Here is a 12,245-nt window from a genome sequence, read left to right as displayed (position 1 = left end):
TACATAGATACAACAATCTATTAACCAAAATCTGGTAATTACCAAACACTTCTACTAAATCTGCTAATTGAAATATACTAGTCAAACCTGTTAATCCAATCTGTCATTTATAATCTGCTTGACAAATCTGCTTCTGCTAATATCAATCTGCTAATTACCAAACATGGCCTATATCACATTTCGTTTGGCTTATATCAAAGTCTTCACTTTGATAACCCCTATCACGACTAAATCGTGATTCCTTGAACTCTTTGAACTTCTTCAAAGATTTCTCTATTTACCTTATTAAGTGAACACATTAGTATCAACTTAAATCGTTGGTAAAAGAAAATGATCAACCTATTATGGATCAATGATTTACAACCTCGATCTCCTTTTCAACCAAAAGGCACGAGACATCTTGCTTTGAATACAAGATACGCATATACCATTAACAATCTAATGGTTTCAAGAGTACTCGATAACTCTTTGCGTTCATAATTCCAAAATTTAAGGTTTAATCTTGGGTTACCGATTTGAGTCTTACATCATCTACATGATGTGTTATTCTAGTTTGGTTTAGAATATAATCACCTTGATAATGGGCTAGCCATACATCAAATTATGGTGTATAGAGTCACAAAAGTTAAACCTCTTTTGTATCTTTAACAAGTTTATATTCTTATTTAGAGTTTATGCACTTAATAGTCACAATTAAGTACAACTTTAAATCCAAAAACTATATTGAGTACACAATTACTCTATCTCTCGACATTATTGTTTCTAGTCGTCATATTCTAATCATCTTATATGTCGAATACAATGATGAAAACCTCCACTGGTTTCTAATATTGACGAAGTAGTACTAGCAAAATTTATGTTTAATCAAATAAACATTTAAAGAAGAAGGTCCCATTAGATGTCCCACAACTAACTTGTTGATTCTTCAATAATTTGGGGTAGTTTCCTTTCTAGTGTCCAACATTTAAGACAGTGGAAACTTTATCAGTCGGGATTGATAGGTTTAGTATCGCTATTCTCAACAACTTTACTTTTAACATTACCTTGTATCAATTCCATTATAATCTTTACTTCTTGAACCTCATCCTTTTCTTAACGGTTTAAGAGAATGCTCCCACTCATTTCAAAGAGTCTTTACTTAGAGAAGCAAAGTTGAATCTTATGAAGATTACTCTTCAATTCAATCGTTTTAGTCTTAAAACTTTCATTGAAGTGGTTGCTTTATTTTGGTCAATTACGAATTCTGACAAATCTAATTACCAAAACAATTTATCGGTTCAAGGTACTTAATTAAATTAAGTATATGAAAAACAATCCATTGTAAGTAGATGTGTTAGTCAAGAATCAAAAACCTGTTTGATAATGAATAACTTTAATCTATACTCTTTACAAGAGATCCTTAGCAATGGTTCATTTGAGGTTTTAGAAGCAAATTCATATTTGTCTTTAGTTACGATGTTTTAATGGAGATTTGAATAAAAAAAACGAAATGATATCGTATATGAATTGTGGTAAAAAAATAGAACAATATGATAATGGAATAATGAAAACTTAACATTTATCGTTTTATTAATACTTGTAAATAACAAGTAAAGCATTTACATAGTGACCTCTACCCAACTATGATAAATGATTCCAAGATCCAAATTCATATTAACTTAGGCATCGGTAAAGCCGAAAACAAACCTTTATCAATATAACTCGGTGGATTAATACTTTAATCGATTCTACTTTTAGAACTCTTGGTCGATAAATTTACATTAAAATTTATCTTTAGCCCGAAACACATCCGGCAACCGTCGAGAATACTTTCGTTGAGTTCAACCCAAATTTCGAATAAATGTGTCCATGATCCAAACTTACATCAACTTGGGCATCGGTAAAGCCGAAAACAACCCTCATCTTTATAAATTAGGTGGGTAGACATTTATCACCCCACTTCACCAACGTAACAAGGTTTGTCTTACGGTAAAGCCGACTCAACTCCCTTGCGAAACTGGTACTTCATGGGTTTCTAATTTTTGGTAAGGCTATGTCTCAATTGTTTATTTTAGCGAGAGGTCATGTCAATTTATTATCTATCACGTTTTAAGTGAAGTAAAGCGGTGAACTACGATAATTGTAATTGACACGGTCGATAAACTCGATGAAAGATGATGCATGTTTTAGTTATGGCGATTTAGCGATGCATGCGACATATAAATAAAATGCAAAGCATAAAAATAAATCCTAGTATGGCCTTCCTAAAATAGAAAATCTAATTAACTATTACATATTCGGAAACCAACTCCATTGGTCCCTTGAGCTTCGGTTTTGGCACGCATCTCGAGGTAACACCGTCTTTATGTATCGCCATCTTGTGTGACACCGTCTTCAAGGAACTCCGGAATAACTAAATTACATAATAAATTACACAATTTCCTATTATACATTTGTAATTAAAATAAAATAAATCTATTAAATTACAAAACGGTGATACGAGATCACAAAAAATTACAACCGAATCGATATTCCCATACATTTCGGGTAATACCAATTAAAAACTAAGGCCATACTAAGTAAAAATTACATAATTCAAAAATGACATAAATAAAAATTATGACAATCATAAATAAAATGCAGCATTATAATATGTATGAACATGCCCATGCTAAATCGCCTTTAAGGAGCCAATATCGTATATTACACGGTTTTTATGGATTTGCGTGATTCAACGTTTTATAATCACAAAAATTACATAAATTCATATTTATGCACAAGTTAATTACCCTAACTTCTTAGGACTCAAAAATTAGTCTCCACTAGCTATTTGACCATAATTAACTCATATTTCTTAAAATTGTTCATTAGTGGACCTAAAAATACAATAAAAGCTATAAAACTTCAAATAAATCACAAAAATTCCAAATAAATTCAAAATTCAAAATTTAAACTTATGAACATTCTGGAAAAGTACCATGACACTCATAATATTCAAAAAACTTAGGTTAAAATTTCGTAATATTATTGGAAAAACTATGCTGCGGTTTATTGGATTTAGCAATTAAAATCATAAAAACATGAGAAAAAAAAATATTCATCAACTTTTCAATTTTAGATCTGAAAAATATAATAAAATGCAACATGTGACGTTTTTCCTTAGTCATGAAGTATGTTTTAGCAATTTTTCACTAATTAAGTCACTATTTATGCTATTTTTCAACAAAAATTCATAAATCATGCATGAAGACTTCATTATAGCCTATTATTTTACACACATCTTGTAAAATTTCATGTGACAACATACTAAATTTCTATGACCATATTCGAAATTTATCTTAAATTAACTTATTTTTCATTTAAATTCGAATTTTAACATGAAAAATCCATATTTCGAGCATATGAACTCATAAAATTATGAAAATTTCCAGATCATCTAAAAATAATATATGTGAAAACATATCCAAAAACCACTTCAAAATTCGAAGTTTAGCTAATTTTCGTCCAAAAATGACATTTTTATCATAAAAATCACATTTTAATGCCAATATTATTTAAAATGAACAATAAAATCCATAAATCAAACCAAAATATCCTAAAACATTTTAGGACTAGAAACTTTAACATGCATAATAAATTTCGTGATATATCATAATAAACACAAGTTTATAAGTTTTGTATGTTAATCGTATAACTCGGAAAAACTATAACCGATTTGCATGCAAACAACCTTGTGATCTTGATACCGCTTGTTTGAATCTAGATCTCTATACTTAAAATATTCTTATATGTTTCAAATTTATTTAGTCATAAAATAAATTCTAGATCTTATGCATGCAAACACCAATAGTTGAGAGAAGAAATCGGTTCCTTACATTGCATGTTTCGGATATTTGGGCACTAGTAAGGTCACCTACCTTACTTAGTTCTTGAGCTTTCCTTGTGGATGAACAAGATTCAAGTATAGAATTCCTCCCAAAAGCATATACCCAAGGAACACTCATAATAACCAATATTATTTAGATCTAGTAATAATATTAGTTTTATTTAAAATATGACACAAAATATTAATTTTGCTCTTAAAATTTCGGTTCAAGAGGTAGTGTATTTGTGAGTTTATTTCTCTAGAATTATCATAAATTATAAAGAGTTTTTAGCATTATTTTACACTAGAAAAATTAGATGAAAAGAATGAATAATATAGAAAACAATGTGGGTTGATCTCTAGAGAAAACCGGTTGGGTGGGGGGCTTTTTGGGGAGCCTATGCATGCAATAGTTGCTCTTCTCAAAAGTTATAGGGTTGCATGGCTAGTAAGAGGTAGTAATCATAGTGTTTTCCACTTAAAATGAAAACACAATATTAACCCAATTACCCCTCCTTTTTCGGCACTTTCATTATAAAATGGATGGTCCATTTTATTTTGTCATTTGTCAATTTTGTCACATGTAACATGTTACATGACATGTCATAATGTAATGTATTTTTAACATATTAAAAATCAACATACTCATAAAATATGTCATTTACAAAATCGACTAGTAATTCGTAATTACTTGTGCCAAAAGTGTTTCCGTATTATAAACTACAACATTCTGTATTTATAATAATTTATTCATTCTGTTTCAATTGTTTCTGTAAACAATAATTTCATCTAAGTAATAAAACAATTCGATTACTTAGACCGTGTCTCATTTAATCATATTACAATAAGATACGTTAATTATACTCACAAAATCATCCGTCAATTTTAAGCAATTTAATTAACTCGTATCGGTATACGATTAATTAAATAATCAATTAAGAGTATTTGCCTATAGGTATGACCTAAGGGGATCAACTGATCACCACCGTCGCACGACAGTAATGTCAAACTCTAGTCAGCCAATCATTACCGATATGTGTGGACCAGTTGACTTTAAAATATTACATCCCACACGTATTCTTAAAATGAGATTTAAACATATGATCATCATGATCAACAGTTGTGATCGCATTATTGTCGGAGGACACATATTCCAACAATAGCATGCATGCAACAAAAATGAAAGACAATTCAAGTACTAATGCACACACTCCAACCAATAATGTCCGTCACAGCCGAGGGCTTACAAATGATATGGGAATAGTGAGGTTCAGGCGAGAAAAGGCAAAACAAATTATGGTAATGTGGAGGTAAAAGCACCAAGATAGTTCCTAAACAGGACCATATAAGACCGTCTGAATCTCAACTGACTGAAAAATAAAGTACAAGTGCCCTTCATTTGGCACACAACTCACTAATCACATACACAATCTCCTCAAAAATATGGAATAAAACGGAGGAGTGAGACCGTCACAAGATAAAAACGAATACAGACGAACTCAAAATCAAACCAGCTCAAAATTTTTGAAACTTTTCTTTCTGGTTCTTCACTGTAAACGTGATTCAAATTTTTTTTCTTTTTTTCTTCCTTCCCTTTTTTTTCTTTTCACGTTTTTCTCTTTTTTTTTTTCTTTTCAATTTCAACTTTTTTTTCAATTTTTTTTTTCATTCTCATTCTCCCTTCTTTTATTCACACCAACTCCAATCAAAATGATACGGGCCGAACTGCAGACGGAAAATCATACCACCAAAGACATGATAAACTAGCTTGACTAGGCAGGCTCAGTTTGGGATGTAGCTAATGGTTTAAAAAGGCAAGTTTTGGCTTAAGTGGAGCTAAATGGGTGAAAAATATAAGAAAAGGGGAAAATTTGCAAGCACCTCCCTGCATGTGACACCGACCACAAACCCGAATGTGTGCATTTGACAAGAAATCGAATGTCATAAATGTGCAAAAATGATGAACATGCTATGCAAGGAGTACTACTCTCAATTCCTAATGAACTGGTCATGAATGTCACCAGTTATGGGCTCTAAAACTCAGAAATTGTAAAGTAGGTTGCCAATTTATCAGGTCAAGTCTTAACAGTCAGCTATATTTGAACAAAAACTCGTAGATTATGCGTATGACAAAGCTAATAACCATCAACGAAAGTGCAAGGCTCAAGTAAAATGACAAGTTATAGTGAAGTTTCATCACGGAAATCAACCGTTCCGACTCAACCTATATGCAAAAATAAACGTGAATATTTTTGAATTTTTGAAATTTTTCTAATTTTTTTTTGGTATTTTTTTTATTTTAATGAAATAAGTACAAATGCAAGATGAAAATGTAAACGTGAATGCAAAACAAATGCAAATGCAGACTCAAAATGATGCAATACCCTCCCAAACCAAAACGGACAACGTCCTCGTTGTCCTCCAACATACACCAGCAGATATATACAGGGGAACGGGAATATACAACCAATAAAGAATGAAAAACAATAAAATAAAAAGGAGACAAAATAAATAAAAGAGCGAGAATAAACATACAAAACACGAACTTCCCCAAACCAGCCAGAAAACCGGGGAAGTGAGTAGACCAGCAACTACTCGTCAGCCTCCTCGTCACTGTCACGCACGTCCTCCACCGTCACCGTGAAGTCCGGATCTACCTCCTGCTCTCTCCTCCTCCTCTGCTCAGCTCGAGCTCTCTCCGCCGCCGGGTCCTCGTCCTCGTCCTCCTCACTAGCAGACTCCGGGTACCCGTCAGCTGGGTACCGATAAAAGGAAGGGTGTGGCCAACCCTCTGGGATCGGACGGTGTCGCCTCATGTGATTCTCGTATAGAGGGAACAAAGTCAAAGTTATGTCCCGCTCCATACGAGCCCGTCTCTCTGCAATCTCAACTAACAAACCGTTACGGCGCCCTTGGTCCATGACCGAGGACGCCTCAAAGGGTGGAGGAGGTACAAAATTAGCCGGTAGGACCGGCTGTGTCTGTGTCTGGTTAGCAGGCGCGGGAGTAGGAGTAGGAGTAGGGATCGGGGTAGGTGTGGCCGTGGAAGTCTGGCCACCCATGGAAGGTGCGGATCCCTCTCCGGTCTCAAGTCTACGGCGCTTCTTAGCGGCGGGTAAGGTAGTAGGTGGCGGACCTGGAGGTGGTACTGAGGTAGAGGTGGTGGTCGGGCGCCCCGTGCAACAGTGGGCAAAGGGGCTAGACGAGGCAGGGTGTCACAAGGAAGGTCGACGGATAGGGAACCGTCTATCTTCCATGTCCGGTAGTCTGTGGTCAGCCAAGTCTAAGAGTGCATGTCAGCTAGGCTCAGATACCTATCACCGTCAATCTAAGGTAAGTCACGAGGCAAGACGGTGAGGAGAGAACGGGCAAGAAAGGTGGCTATGCCACCGCAGACGATAGTGCCCATGAGCTTCTCTCCCTGAGCCTGGAAGTACCTGGCGGTCAAATAAGCAATGTTGAGGGTAAAGGGACCCTCGCCGTCGATGTTCAGGTAACCGCCTAAGATGGAGAGCTCATTGTTGTTGATGTTGTTTGGCTCCTTTCGGCCAAAAATAGTGCTCTCCATCAGTCTAAGAAAGTAACGGGCGGGGGGTAGGTGGACCTGAGCGAGCTTTCGCTTGTGAAAAGGGGTCTGTGCCAAAACCCGCCAAAGAAGACTAATGACCTTCCTAGGGGCAATAGTGGTGCCCGTAAAGGAAAGGCCAAGACGGGTACCAAACTCCTTAAGTGTCATAGAAAAAGTCCGGTTATATAACTGGGAGGACACAGAAAGACTAGTAGGGACAACGTCATGTGCCCCTGAGGAGAAGGTAAAGGAGCTGAAGAACTCAAGGCTCATCTCCCTGAAAGTGTGGCCACTCATAGTGATGAGTCCTGTCATCCCCGTTCCCAGTAAAAGCTCACAGACTGGCTCGTAGAAGCCGAGCCTCTGAAGTGACATACGGCAAAGAAAGCGCGTAGGGATGAAGTCAGAGTCAACCAAGTTATAAAACCTCTTATGATGAACACCATTAATAAAAGTTACCTGGGGGAACGCACGGTGGGAGTCGAGGGTGTCGTCCACTCGAATCGTGACACGGCCAGTAGCAGGTGTAGCACGACCACGACCGCGGCCTCTAGAACCTGAGGTAGAAGACCGTCCAGTGACGGTACGAGGAACTAGGGCCGCCCGTAAAGCAGCTGCGACTGCGGGTGAGTCCGCCACAGGTGTGCTCACCGTGGCTGAAGTAGAGGTTGTGGCTGCAGCTGTGACCGCCACGAGGAAGAAAGGCTAGCAGCGTGCTAGCGATAGTAGTGGTCGTGGATCGAGTTGGTAGGCAAACAGGCTAGCGGTGCTAAACAAGATACAAAGCAGCGAGACTAAGAACACGGGGGCTGCGGTACTAACAGAAGTGGAGGCGGTGGTGACAGCAGGGACTACCGTCTCAGATAAGGACAGACTAGAAGTCGAGCTAGTGGAGGGCACATAGCTAGAATCCATCCTAAACAAATAGGGCAGGGGAATTTGATAAGCAATTAACGAATTAGCAGCACTGAAAACAGAGAATTCCCAAAGACGGTCGAAAAATTCGACCTATTAGCCCAAAAATTCCCAAATTTTCCTCAAAAATTCAAATGATAGTAGGTAAACAGCAATAGGGGCGGGGTGGCAGATGACAGAAGCAACAAATTAAGCAAGAATTGAGGCCAATGAGGCCTAACCAGCAGTAAAGACCCTATAACAGTCGAAAATTTCGACTGAAATTACCCTTAATCGCAAATTTCACCAAAAATTTGAATTAAACATGTGAATCATCAATGAGGTATGGGATTAAGCATCAAGTAAGACAAGTTAAGCTTTGAATCAAAACAAAAGTCGAAAAATTCGACCCAAAATGAATTTCGAGACCCTAGTTCCTAATTCACTTCAAGAAAGGCAAAATTAATGAAATTAAAATGCAAGGAAGTGTAGGAATTACTTACTTGATGATAAAGAACCTACAAATAGCAATTAATCGACAATCAACAAGCAACAATGGCAGTTTTTGATCGAAAAACCGCAAAACCCTAAAATCCTCAATTGACCGTGTAAAACAACAATAATCAAGGGGAAAATAGAGATTTGGTAAACGGGCAAGAAAAATGGAGGATTTTGGGGGCTTTTGATCGCAAATAATAGGGGGAAGGACAAAATAATGAAGAACAATTGAACAAAGTAAAACAAAGGAAGGAGTTAAAGAGACTCCCTGCGTGTAATTTCCAATTTCACTCGATCGAGTGGTTTAGAACTGCTCGATCGAGAACTTCTTGTATTCATCTACTCGATCGAGTAAAAAGTTACTCGATCAAGAACTCCCCTTTTTAGCTTTTGTCGATCGAGTAACTGGAAACCATTCGATCGAACAAATTCCACTCGATCGAGTACAAAAAGTACTCGATCGAGCTCTTTTCCTCGTGTAAGCTCTTGAATTTGCGTATAATTCCTCAAACTTGCATAAAAACACTCGCAAAAATATCCCAAAATACCAAATACGAAAAGTAACAGTCTATAGTCTTCTAATCTATGCTAAAAATGTCTAAATTCTAATTGTCCTAAATAAAAGCAATAAACAAGTTTGATGGAAATTAAAAATTGTTTATTCAAATTGGTACACGGGGCATTTCCCCGCTCATTTCTCAAAGCAATTAAGTAGCCCCTTGGAGGGCTCCTGACTGGAGGACGTCATCTCAACAACATTAATCGTCCTCTTCAATTTCCACGAGCTCTAACTCGAATCGCTAGGAGAAGAATAGTTGATGTCCACTTTGACTGACATTAATTGCACAATAATTATTGACAGCTCCTGCATTATCTTCATCTGTACCTGCAGTAAGGAAAACAGACGAACTTTCCTCCTTTTTACTCTCAACCTGAAGCGGAGGGGTCACAATAGCAGCACAATATTCCAAATTTTCATTTGGAGTGTCAATAGGAGGGTTAATAGAAGAGAGGGCATTACAAGGCTGAGCTTGCATGGGAGCCCTTTGGAACTTAGACTGATGGAATATCAATTCCTCGTCCCCAACCTGAAAAGTCAATGTCTTGCCCCCGACGTCTATTACTGCACGAGCAGTAAATAAAAATGGTCTCCCTAAAATAATAGGGGTATGGGCATCTTCGGGGATGTCAAGTACAACGAAGTCAACGGGAATAAAGAACCTCCCGATCTTAACAGGTATGTCTTCTATGACACCTAGTGGCCGTGATATGCTACAGTCGGCCATCTGAACAGTCATATTTGTGCAATTAAATTTTATCAAACCAAGTCTCTTAGCCAGAGACAGCGGTAAGACACTCACGCTAGCGCCAAGATCGCATAACGCGTTATCAATTAAGTGGGTACCAATATGACACGGAATCGAAAAACTACCCGGGTCTGACTGTTTGGGAGGTAACTTATTCTGAACTAGGGCTGTCCCTACCTCGGTCAAAGCAACCGTCTCATGGTCATTAATATGTCTCTTACGTGACAAAATTTCTTTCATAAATTTAAGGTAAGAGGGTTCCTGTGTCAGCAGTTCGGCGAATGGCACAGTGACTTGCAAGCTTTTCAGGAGTTCGACAAACTTGCCGAATTGTTGATTAACCTTATTACTCTGCAAACACCTCGGGAAAGGCACCGTGATGGGTATCTCGAGCCCTTTGTTCCTCTCTTCCAATGTATCAGCCGGATCAAGCTCTAAATCCTTCGATCGAGACTTCTTTCCTCTCGAACGTGGTCTTTCAGGTGACTTTTCACTCGATCGAGCACTAGCAGGCTCTCGATCGAGTTGTTCTTTATCAGCACTACTCGATCGACCAAAAATATCATTCGATCGAGCAGATTCTTCAACAAATTCACTCGATCGAGTAGTTTTATTTACTCGACCGAGCACTTCTTTTTCCTGTTCACTCGATCGAGCAGAAATTTCACTCGATCGAGTCCTTTCTTCAGCAGTTTTACTTGATCGACCCCCAGAAATTAGTCGATCGAGTACTTTCTTTGTCGTCAACTCTTTTTCTTCGTCAGAACACTGTTCATCAGCAGTAAGTACCTTCATCGGGTCTGATTTCGGTCCTTCATATGAATAACCACTCCTCAAATTAACTAAATTCACCGTCTCATGTGGATTCTTATCGGCTTGTGACGGTAAATGTCACGATTTCCTTGTGGACTGGTTCGCGGCTAACTAGGCAACTTGAGTTTTAAGTGCCTTGATAGATGCATCTTTTTGTTGATCACTCAGCTGCCAGTGCTTTTTCAAAGACTGCAACATCGTCTTCAAGTCACCTAGTTCACTTACCCCACCAGAGGATGATGCACCCTGATTATGTGTAGGGAAGGAATGAGGCTTCGGAAAACCTTGTTGAGCCTTATGAGGAGGGACATATGGCTGATGCTGCTGCGGAGGAGGGATAGGATTGAGCACATTTTGACTTGTCCACCTTAAATTGTGATGGACTTCCCCTTGGTTATTATAATAGGAACCCCCTCCTTGCCTGTATTATTGAAAAGCAAGGACCTGTTCCTTCTCTGTAAGACAGCCAACAGCAGTGTGACCGTTGTTGCTCCCACACCTCTCACATGTGACAGTCTCCTCTCTAGTGAGCAAATGGACCGTCTGAGGCTCCCCAGCAGAATGCAACTCCAACTTATCAAACCTGGCATTCATTGCTTCCAGCTGAGCCACAACTTGCTTATCGGCTGCATGAACTGTTCTAATACCATCCCTCGGGTTTTCATACTCAGCACAGTGGGTCGCCATCGCTTCATTAAGAGCCCATCCCTTATCATCGTCAGTGTTCTTTTGGAATCTTCCGTTAGATGATGCATCAAGTATGGCTCTGTGATCATTGTATAGCCCATTGTAGAACTGATTGGACAGGAACCACGGATCAAAACCATGGTAAGGAATAGACCTCACCAACCTCTTGAAACGGCACCACGCTTCATAGAAAGTTTCATCAGGTGCCTGCTTAAAACTAGTGATTTTTGCCCTCAGCTGATTAGTGCGCTGCGGAGGGAAATATCTCTTATAAAAAGCAAGAGCAAGGGTCTCCCGATCTGACCCCGCGGCCGTGCGGTCCAAATCGATCGACCACTCCTCCTGGCCGAGTCGATCAAAGAAAAGGAAACAAAACCTCCTTAATCTTGTCTTGAGTTACCCCCTTTGTGGCGGGGATAGTAGAACAGTAGTGCGTAAAGACCTCCATATGCTGCCCCGGGTCTTCACCTGCCACACCTCTAAAGATATTTCTCTCCACCAGATTGATATAGGAAGGACGGATGTCAAATATATTCCCATCCTCAGTCTGGAGATTGAAACCCTATGGAATTGATGATGCTTTAGGCTCCGAATGACTGGCAATGTTCGGCATCTTTACTGGTTGGTTTACAGA

The 12,245-nt window shown here is 38.5% G+C and overlaps 1 non-coding gene across 1 annotated transcript; it reads left to right on the top strand.

The window, feature by feature from the left end:
- The first annotated feature begins 11,744 nt into the window (after positions 1-11,744).
- Positions 11,745-11,850, top strand: LOC141603668 (small nucleolar RNA R71). Its single transcript, XR_012525526.1, has one exon. It is a non-coding gene; the product is annotated as a small nucleolar RNA R71 (small nucleolar RNA).
- The last annotated feature ends 395 nt before the right edge of the window (positions 11,851-12,245 follow it).

Source organism: Silene latifolia, chromosome 9 (assembly GCF_048544455.1).
Source record: "Silene latifolia isolate original U9 population chromosome 9, ASM4854445v1, whole genome shotgun sequence".
Lineage (NCBI taxonomy): Eukaryota > Viridiplantae > Streptophyta > Magnoliopsida > Caryophyllales > Caryophyllaceae > Silene > Silene latifolia.
Note: the sequence above shows the minus strand (reverse complement) of the source record. Positions and strands in the feature narration are given on the sequence as shown.